This window comes from Marmota marmota, unplaced genomic scaffold (genome assembly GCF_001458135.2).
Source record: "Marmota marmota marmota unplaced genomic scaffold, marMar, whole genome shotgun sequence".
NCBI classification, from domain to species: domain Eukaryota; kingdom Metazoa; phylum Chordata; class Mammalia; order Rodentia; family Sciuridae; genus Marmota; species Marmota marmota.
In genome coordinates, this window is record NW_026000206.1 from 3,929,728 (window position 1) to 3,940,693 (window position 10,966).

Sequence of the window (10,966 nt, forward strand, 5' to 3'; positions counted from 1 at the left end):
AATTAAATGGATGATGGAAAAAGTGCTGATACGTGATCAGACTGGACAAAGAGGGAAGCTACCCCATGGAGCCCTGTATTTTGCTGATCCAAATACGTCTGTGACCTGAGGCCTCCGTCTGGGATTGGGTGCCTTGAACAAAGAAGCAGGGCCTCTTGATGCTCCCCAAGTGTGTCTGCATTCGGGGCGGGGGGTTCCTGCTGAGTTCCATCTGGACAGTCCACACTGGAAATGCCTACAGCTGGAGAATGAAACTCAGAGTCCTTGCAGCTGGACACGGAGAGCCGCGTGCAAGCAGGGAAGGCTAAAATGGTGACTCCAGAGGGGTCATCTTGACAACAAGTCTGCGCCCCCTGGAATGCTCCGCCACTACAAAAAGAGAGCGCTTGCCAGAAACTTGCAAAGGGGCAAAGGCCTCCGGGTCACTGGCTCCGCAAGGGCTGCATGGGAAGTGGTGGCCCAGACTGCCTGGGACCGCGGATCCCCAGGAGCAGATGTTCAACTGCAGCCACTACAGGGCCTCGATGCCGGACATCCAGGCCTGGGTGGCGTGCTTCCCTCCCAGATGGCCACCAGTGCACAGCTAGGCCAATTAGCGTCATCACGACTGCCGGTCAGAGAACGTCCTGTTTGTTTTTAATTTCGCCAGCTTGCCTGTGGCTGGAGTGAGACCTAAGGATCATCACAGGCTCTCCCCATCCTGCTCCACCGCAGCCCCTGATTAATTAGGAAATCTGAAAGCTGGATTTCTTCTGCTGCTCCCCAATTACATCATTGGATGTGAGTATGTGCTTCAACTGCCCTGTGAATGCTATGGGTTGGTCCACTGCAGGCTTCAAATCACAGGTCTGATTCTTGGCCATTCCCACTAGAAACTAAATGCGACTCCATACTGAATTGACTAGGAAGTCTGATTCCCAGCATAAGAGGTCTAAAGTGGGACTCCACCCCATTACCTTCTTTGACCTTTCAACATTGAAGGATCCTCTCACAGCCAACCCATGTGGCTTGCTTTTTCAAGCGTGTGTGTATGCCCACACACCCCTCTGATTTTTATTCTCTTAGAACAGGGTTTCTCAACCTCAACACCATTGGCATCTTGAGCTGGAGACTTCTTCGTGGTGGGGGCTGTCTTGTGCAATGTGGAAGGCTCAGCAGTATTCCTGGCCTCTGTCACTACATGCCGGTGGTAGTCCCCAGCCCATGTGACAACAGAAAAGGTCTCCTGATATTGCCAAGTATCTTAGGAAGCAAAACTGCACCCGTTTGCAAACCACCATGACCTTAGCCCTAAAAGGATGGTATAGAATAACGTTTCTAACATTATATTTTTGGAGCCAAGGGATACTAGAAGTTGAGTAAGAAAGTTTCCCTTTACGATTTATTTCCTGGATTAAGCAAATCGAGGAGTTTAAGTAGTTGGGAAAAGGCCCAAGAGTTCATTTGATCAAGAAGCGTCCATTGGAGGAGCCAGCAGTTGTTCCTTGAAATTGGGGGGATTCGTGACACAGTCCAGCGGGACTCCTTCACCCTGTCTTCCTGGCTTCAAGGAGGAGGCCGCCTTGGTGATGAGGAAGATGGCAGGAGAGGCCCCAGCTTGGCCCACTGTCCTGCCCTCTCTGTCCACATCAGCTCTGCCCTGGCCAACCTCCTCCACTGGGTCCAAGTAGGAGGAAAAAGACTTTTTTTTTTTTTTTTTTTTTTAACCAAAACTGAACACTCTTATCAGACGCAACAAGAATTACAGAAGAGTTCCTGGCGGTGGGGCAGCTGCCGTGCGCTCGCTCCCCGGGTCCCCTGCAAACCTCCCCCTCAGCCTGCTTAGCACCCTGCCCTGGGATCCTGGTCCACTGTCTCTCTCCCTGGACTGCGGGCTCCCTGAGGGGAAGCTGCACTTGACTCCAATCTCTACTCCCCAAGCTCGACACAGAGCCTGGCCTACATTTCTTTTCATGGTGCATCATAGTTGTACATATTGATGGGGTTTGTTGTCACCTATTTGTACACACACACAAGATAATTCAGCCAATGTCACTCCCTGGCACTGGCCCACATTTTTATTCTAATAAAAGCTGGTACATATTGGCCGTTTACCTGCCAGGTACTAAGCACTTAATTCTTCACATACAGCACCTCATTTAAATGTCCTCCAAACCTTAGGAGGGAGGCGCCAGATTCTCATTTTATATGAGGGAAGATTGAGTTTAGGGAGGGTCTCTTCAAGTGTCCTGTCCTCACACACTCTCTCACCCTCTCTCTCATGCACATGCACGCACACATGCACACACACACACACACACACACACACACACACACACACAGAATGAGAGAGAGAACCAGAACACAAGCGTGAGAACCAACCTGGGGCCCAGGCTGTTCAGACCCAGCTCCTTAATCCTGAGCTTTCCCAGCCACTGGATACAAATCTGATGAACAAACAGATGAAAGAGCACCCGAATGTGCCCCCTGCCATGATCTTGCCCATCAGAGTGTGCGCTAGACTGTGGTGGCTGCCAGGTGACCTGATTCTCTCATCAGAGGGAAATGTGGGGAATCTAGATTCTGTCCCTCCCCTCCTGGCTACGTGGAGCTCACTCTGAGGGTAACTGGAAAAGTTTTCCTTGGTAATTTTCCTCTTTGGGAGGGAAGCCACGGGCACTCCCTTGGAGCTACCCTCCTGGACTTCTGTGACCCTCCCGGGCCCAGGGCTCACGGCTGTGAGTCGGGGCAAGTTGCAGCAGAAGCCGGCGGGGAAGCAGCCCTGGCCAGTGTTGGGGGATTTGGCAAACATTTATCACCGACACCTCGCCAGCTCCTGGGCTGGAGTCTGTCCAGATCATGCCGTCCAGGTTCCCAGGGCACAGGGGGAGGGACATGGACCCAGGTAGTCTACCATGAGCCAAGGGTTGGCAAATGTTGTAATCGAGTTCCAAACAAGTCAGTTAACAGGGAGGAGGTAGTTGGTTCTGCCCGGGGAGACCGGAACTGCCTCCGTGGGGAGGCTGGATGTGCACGAGGCCTGAAGAGGTGACCCAGCATTGAGAGGCACACATGGAAACGAGGCTGTGGGGTGACATGCAGAGACAAAAGGCAATTATTCTGCTGCCTCCAAAAGCAAAATTCTAAATGCCCACAAAGCGGAGGGCCTGCAGGATGGCACCTCTCCTTCAATAAGAGGGACATACCTTCCCCGCGGCAGCTGCTGCATTCCGGGTCTTCCAGAGAATAAATGAGGCCTTGCTCCTGGGCTCTTCCTCTCTGTGGCCTGGAGTTGCCACTTGGGAAACTTAAGACAGAACTGTGAAAACAGAAAGATTGGGGATTCAGTCTCACCTTCAGCTGGTGAACTCTGATCCGCTGTGCGCCCTGCTGCTCAGGGACGTGTGAGGGTGCCTGAGACACTCTGCACCAAGTGCTGAGAGCTCCTTGGACACAAAGCCTGTGGCAAGACCAGGAAGACCACTCATCTTCTCCTATTGCTGGGCCTCCCAGGGGCCAGTGTGATGGGACCCTGGTCAGGGACACAATGCCAGGGGAACAGCCCTTATGTATGTTTGTGGGGGTTAAAATAGGAAGGATGAAATAGAGATCCTGATATTCTATCCTCAACTTGCCTGTCCCAAATACATGACAATAAATGGACAGCTGTGTTTGATGACCGTCCCCCTTCCCTGAAAAAATCACCCCTTTCAAGCTTGTGCCCCAAATTACTAAACAATGCTTCCTTTTCTCAGCACTCCAAAAATAATCCTTTTGTTTAACCACAATTTGCAAAAACAATTTCTTCATTGTAAATAAATCCCTAGACTCCACAATAGTCCCCGATCCAAGAAAACACAGGAACATATTTTATAAGCTTTGTGTATTTCCAAACAAGGGACACGGTTTCACCATAGAAACGCTATTTTTAAGAATCCTCCTGACAGTCAACCCTAGCCTGCGCTCCTGCACCATGAAAATGAGGCTTTACCAAGAGGAGGTACGCGGTGGAGGTGAAGCTGGCCAGGGACTGCGGGCTGTCCAGCCGTCTCTTCAGTCGACCACCCAGGGGTCTAGAGTGTGCCTTGCAGCACTGGGGCCCAGCTGGAGAGTCCTGCCGAGTCAGGCTGCCCTGGCTGGCTGGGTGCACAAACAGCCCAGAGAGGCAGGAGGCACGGCTCAGGCACTGGCTGGTCCTGGGCGAAGGAGGGCTGGCGGGTGGGGAGGCAGGCTTCGTGGAGCCAGGGTCAGAAAGGCGCAGGTGCCTGGCACACCCCCGACCCTGTGCAAAACCACACACCTCTTAACTGGTGGTGGGGATTTAGTTGGATCATTGAGGGATTTTTCTGCTCTCTCTCTCTCCAGAAAAGACCTGGACGTTCCTGCCCACTGGGGACCTTTATAGAGATGGTGTTCTTCTGAGAGTACTGAGTGCTGGGGCACTTATCCGCCACCACCCATCAATGGACCTGCTACCATTCCTGGCCCTAGAATGTGACAAGCACACCCAGCCGCAGACGCCTTCGGGTGGGAGCCTCCCTTGCCTGCAGTTGCAAACCTTGAGCGTGTAAGGGCGGGTTTGCTGAGGGCCACGGCCAGCTTCTGCTATGGGTCTGAACTACCCGCAGGCCATACCATACCAGATGTCTCCTCCCTGGGTGCCAGGGTTCAACATGATTGCTTTTGTTAGGACCTTTCCTGAAATGTGGCACATATCTCCCTGACTGGTAAACTACCTTCAGAACATAACCTTTCACGTTCTCAAGTAACTGGGGCCACCCAAAAAGAGCAGGACCAAGAGGTGGATGCCCAGCTCAGCCCTTCCTGGCTTCAGACACTGTCTGCTCAAACCCTGCAGTGCTCTGAGGCTGACCAGGGCTCCCACGTCCTCCCCCAGTCAGGGTGGGGTGGGACCAGGTGGATAGGACATGATCTGTTGCTCACAGCCCAGGGACAAACTGAAGGGGAGGGAGCTTCTGCCATTGAAACTCTGCTTTTCAGGGTGCTGCAGCCCGGCTGGGCAAAATAACCGGGAGGTGACAAGCAACTTGAAGGTTGAAGTGGGAACTGCTTTATTGCGGGACAGCAGAGGTATATATACCTGATTACACACAGCTGGACTCAATTAGCATCATCCGATACAGTAATCAGCCAATAAGGAATCCCATTAAGATGGTAGGGATTCCTTATTGGCTGATTGCTGTATAAGGAATAAGGAATCTCCACCATCTTAATGGCTCGGTGGTGTTGCCTCACAAACCACTCCTCCTGGCAAACTGTCAGGCGCCATCTTGACTTGATTGTGGCCCCCAACATCTCCCCACTTTTATTTTATTAAACAACAAGTATGTGGTTTAGGGACCGTGCCTATTTTAGGTTGTCCAATACTACATATGGCCCTTACCCGTCATTGGATGGTCTGACCTCAAATCGTCAGCCTCCTGGCTTAGGTTGGTACCACTGTAATTGGATCTTACCCGTCTTTGACTACCGGCCCAACACACTTAGCCATACTTGTGGATAACGACCATAGTGGTTTTTACACAAACACCATAAACAACCTGCCACAAGCAGAAAGGAGGAGGATACAAAATGCCATGATACCAAGCCATTGACTGCTCCAAGTGAGAAACCCCTGGAAAAACTGCACCACAGATGACCCCGTCAGCAAAGATACCCTGGTACTATTGCAATTTGTTGTATTAGTTCATAATGCATATAAGTGATACACAGCCCAGGTAAGTTCTGCAAGCAGCTTAAAGCAAAGGAATCCATTAATATGTCTATTTCTTCTTAAAGTAAATATTGATGCAACAGTTTTTACAGTTTGTGTGATAGCTATCGCAGAAACTCCAGTAGCAGCAGCAGAAACAGCAACAGCTGTGATAATGGTAGCTGTAATTCCTTCTTCCTGTAACTTGCATATGGGTTTGAAGGTATTCCCACAAGTGAGCCTCAAGGTTTTTTACATTTGAAATAGGCCTTAATGGTGCTCATTATTCATTAGCCTCCAGGTGTGGGAGAACCACTGCCGCAGATATAAGGATAGCTAAACTGGAGTTCTGGATATCAGCTATTATAGATTTGAGCCAAATCATCTTCTTTTTGGTCTGTAGAAATCGCTTTAGTTAGTCTCTCTGGAATCCAAATCGGCTGCTGTTCTCCCTGTGGAAACACACAAACAGACCCCCAACTCCAGACAATCACTGGGTCAGGACCTTTAATGATAATAACTGTAAGCTGATGCAGCTGTGGTGAAAGCTATAAAATCCTTGGTAGCCATCCCCTGACAACCTACGGCCCTGGAGGTGTCCCGGACTCGAACTGCCACCTGGCCGCCCGGGCTCGGGCTCGCGGCAGTCCTGCTCCCTGGGTGGGGGGCGGGGTGGGGCCGGCTGCCGCTGCCGCCACCAGCTGGAAAGTCCCTGTTGTGCCACGACCGGCTGGCGCACGCGGCAGCTGCCACGCCGCGCCACTTTACGCACCCTCTGGTGACGAAAAGTGGTTAGTAGCAGCTTTTTGTTGTAACTCCTTCCCTGATAGTCCTTCCTCCTCTGAACTTTCTTCCTCTTTCTGATTAGAGTTCCTGGGCTTTTATCAACATATGCCCTAACTGTTCTTGGTTTTACTGGGGTGCCTCCTTCCTTTAGCAATTTACTTAACACCCTTTCGGTTTGATTTTTACTAACTTTTGATCCGTAACAAAGACAACACAACACACCAAGACAAAACAAGACAAAAACACACTGTATCAATCTTCTCCATTTTCTCGAAATGGCCATCCTTCCTCTCGCCCTATCTGCTTCCTCAGGGGCAAGTAGCTTTCCTCCTGACCTATCTATTTCTAGGGACAGGCAGCTTTCCTCCTGTCCTATCTATTTCTAGGGACGGGCAGCTTTCCTTGTCACTTACCCCGGAGCATCCCGGAGTTCCCCATACGGGCCACCATTTGCTGCAGTCCGGCTGGTCAAAATAACTGGGAGGTGACAAGCAACTTGAAGGTTGAAGTGGGAACTGCTTTATTACAGAACAACAGCAGAGGTATATATACCTGATTACACACAGCTTGACCCAATTAGCATCATCCAGTTACGGCAATCAGCCCATAAGGAATCCCCACCATCTTAATGGCTCGGTGGTGTTGCCTCACAAACCACACCTCCTGGCAAACTGCCAGGTGCCATCTTGACTTGATTCGCGGCCCTCAACATCAGGGGACACATAAAGGAGACACCGAACCAGTGACCCTTCCTTGGAGATGTGCTCAATGCCGAGGATGGACAAGACCAGTGATGCCTGAAAACCTTCTGCTGCCCCACACTTGGTGGCCGCAGACCAAAGAGCCCAGCACAGTTCCTACCCAGCCACAGCCCGGTGCCCCCTGCTGCCATCTGCCATTCTCAGTATTGGGCTCCCAGTCCCCGCCCTGCGTTTCATTGCTCCTGTGAATGGGGACAGCACAGGCTTCTCCCGTGCATCAGTGACGCGTCCAGGGGCTGGCTGTGTGGGAAGAAGTGGGGCTTGCTGCTCCGTGTCATATGCCATTTCCGAAGTGGCCCTGATCTCTGCTCGGGGCTCCCTGCTGCTGCCCCCCACTCCCAGCAGCACTTTCAGAGTAGGCAGCTGGGCGGGTCCAGCAAGCAGCTCCTTCCCTTCCCGTCCAAGGGGTCCTTAGTGGTGGGGCGAGAGCTGGGCAGGTTCAGTTGGAAGCGCTCTCCATCGTACTGCTGAGCATTGGGGGACAAAGCTGTCCTCTGCTGGACTCGGCTGCTGGCACACAGGGCTGGAGAGTGGGGCTTCCAAAGGCAGCCAGGCCGAGGGACGAACCCCAGGGCTTGGTCTGAGCCATGATGAAGTCGGCGTGCTCTGGGTTCCCAGTTGGAGCACTGATTCTCTCCAGGTGTGAGCCACCTTGACTTGGTTCTCCACCGCTCCCTTCACAGAGCCGCGGCCACGGGCCTTGCAGCCCGCTTTCCTTGCTTCTTCTTCTTCTTCCAGGGGCTTCTGAGGAGCCGCCCGCCTCGCCTCTCAGTGAACAGCCTTCTTTCTGCTGGGAGGCAGAGCCTTCTGCGCAGGGGCTGGCTGGGCTGTTTGCCTCCTCCTGGCTTCTCCAGGCCTGGTGTCCCCCAGAAACCTGGGAGTCACCCCAGGCCTCTCCTTCCTCCTCCTCCTCCCTGAATCCAGTCAATCGTCACGTCTGATCACTGCCCCTGCACACAGCTCGCAGCTCCACCTGCTCCGCTCTCCTCCACCTCCACCTAACCTGAGCTCCCGCCCGTTCCACCTAGTGTCCCAAGGTCAGGTCACCGAGTCCACCCTCCCCACCGACATCACTTAAATCCTTTGTGTGCTCATATCACATAGGACGTTCTGGCCAGAGCAGCCACCTTGGGTCTCTGGAGGGTTCCAGGCTTATTTCTGCTTTGAGCTTGTACTAGTTCCTACTGCTGCTTTGACAAATTACTTCAAAATAAGTAGCTTTAAGAAATAACCTGATTGTATTGTAGTGCTTCAGGTCAAAACCCCACATGGGACTCACCGGGGTAGCTAACTTCAAGGTGCTGGAGGGCTGCGACCCTTTCTAAAGACCATGGAGGAACCAGTTTGTCTTTCAAACCTCTAGAAGCTGCCTGCATGCATGTCCTGTGGCTCCTTCTTCCACCTTCCAAGGTCACGTCTCTCTGAGGCTTCTTCTCTCATCACACCTTCCTCTGAGTGCAGGTAGGAAAGGTTCTCCACTTGCAAAGACTGGTGTGATTAGATTAGGCCCATCTGAGTAATCCAGATCACTGTCCTCTAGAGGTGCATAACCTTAATCTGCAATGTCCTTTTTGCCATGTTAGGGAAGATGTTCACCAGTTCTAGGGGTTAGAGTGCAAATACCTGTGAGGGCATTATTTTGCAGACCACAGGCCCTTTGCATGCCCTGTCTGCTGGGATGCTCTTCTACTAGCCCAACTCAATCAAGCCAAATGTCAAATCCTCAGAGAGGACCTTGCTAAAAATCCCCTCTAAATTGGACCTCATGGTTACGATGGCACTTGATTCTTTCCCTCATAGCACTTCTAACAGTCTGTATTACTCACATTTGCCTAATTACTAGTCAGTGCCCCCTCCATGGACTCCAAGCTCTGGAAGGACAGAGACTGTGCTGCCTGCTGCTGACACGGCTGGTTGCCAGGCAGAGGCTCCCCAAACACTGATCGGGCAAATGGATGCGTGAAATGCCCTGAACTTAAAGCTCAGCCCTGTCTTCTTCAGGCCAATCCCACCCTGGGCAGGAGATCGGACCCAGATTTCTGGGATCTGACGTCCATCACCTGGCTGCAGTGCCATCCCTGCCTTGCACCTCACTCACAATCCCCTCTCTCCCTCTGATGTTGAGCCCAAGCCCCTGCCTGGGTCCCCTGCCCTGCTCTGCTCTTGTACACAGGAACCTGGATTGCACCCCTACTGGGAGGGGCAGCCCTTCTCGGAGTTGTTAATTACCCACATCATCATCAGTCTCCCTCCATGGGCTTAATGCTCCACAGGAGGACGGTGTTTGCTTTTCTTTGTTAACTGTGGTATCTTCAAGACCACCAGCTCCCCGGCACTCGAGACCTGCTGGCGTGCTTGGATGCCCGAACAGCCATTTCCTATCTGCACCTCCAGGGTTGCCTGTGACCGCTGCCCTCCTCTATGAGGAGCTTCCTGCTGCCCACAGCTCGACAGACCAACCACAGACCCTCCAGGGCCGTGTCTACACTCCCCTGTCCAACCTCGTCCTCTGGCTTCTACACTAGGCTGCCGGAATTTTATCTTTAACGCCAGTGCTGGGGTTGACTTCTCAGAGGTGGGCACAGCTTCTGTGAGGATGTAGGACTTGGTCCAACGTTATTTACTGAGCACCTAGTCTGTGCAGCCTCTCCTGCTGAGATTCACTCAGATGTGAGCACTGACAAAAGCCTCCCTGGGGAATCTCAACAAACAGCAGGAGGCAAAGAACGGACCTGAGACCAGGGCCCCCACTCCACTGCCAGCGCTGCGGGGGGCGGGGGGTTACAGAGGAGGAAAAGGCAGAGGGGTCCCCAGCTGTCTCTGCCACCAGTGATCCCACTAAGGGGGAAACTCAGGAGCAGGCTGCCCCTCCCTGGCTTGTGGGGCGGGCAGGGGTGGGGGTGCACTTGACCCCATGGGAAAGGTTTGGGCCAGAAACAAGGAGAATAAGCAAGATTCCCTTCTGATTTAAATGTAATTCCTGTCTAACTCCAGCAAGACAGGGCAGGCGCTGTGTTGGAAAGTCCTTGGGAATGGCAAGGTCTCTGCACACAAGCAGTCTCCCAAGCAAGGATGTGCCCAGCTAGCCTCCAGGAAGCCTGCAGGGAGGAAGGAGAGTGGCCACACAGCTTCTGCAGCAGGGCCACAGCTGTCCAGTCAGGAGGGAGTCTGCAGGTTCCCTGGGCCCTGCTTCCCAGTCTCTCCCTCAGAGGCCACAGGGCTCAGCGGGGAAAATTGCAAAAGAGCCGTAAGAAGATTTTCAAGGTGGAAAAGTGCAGCCCCGGAGCTGACGGACAGGCACCAGCAAGGCCATAAAGTTCCATCATTTTCCAGCTGAGCGGGGGAGGTGCTGGGGCAGCCAGGGGACCCCCGTTAGGTGATAAAATTCATCTTAGCCATCTCGTTGGTCTTGCCAGCTCCCGGAATTCCACCCAAGGGCCAACAGGGAGACACCGTGGGGCTCCGAAGGTTTCCCCAACTTGCTCTCAGTCAGAGCAAGTCCTGGACTCCAGTCCTGGTTCACACAGAGCTTTGCTAAAGCAACGTGATCCGCCAGCCCATTCTGGCTGTGTTTTGCTGGAAGCCAGAGACAAGACAAAGAACCCTATAAAAAATAACAAGCAGAGCAGAATGCCCTGCCTGTCTCCCTGAGGTGACACCAGCTATTTTCCCATGAAAATAAAAAGAGCATGGAATAATTAAGAAGTGTGTGTGTGGGGGGGGGGGG

General features: G+C 52.7%; 1 long non-coding RNA gene across 1 annotated transcript in view; it reads left to right on the forward strand.

Annotated features, from left to right (window-relative positions):
- The first annotated feature begins 3,863 nt into the window (after positions 1 to 3,863).
- LOC125612722 overlaps positions 3,864 to 10,966 on the forward strand; it is a 13,454-nt gene continuing 6,351 nt past the window's right edge. Inside the window, exons 1-2 of the long non-coding RNA XR_007343197.1 lie at positions 3,864 to 3,979; positions 4,345 to 4,506. This is a non-coding gene — a long non-coding RNA (uncharacterized LOC125612722). The remainder of the gene's footprint in view (positions 3,980 to 4,344; positions 4,507 to 10,966) is intronic.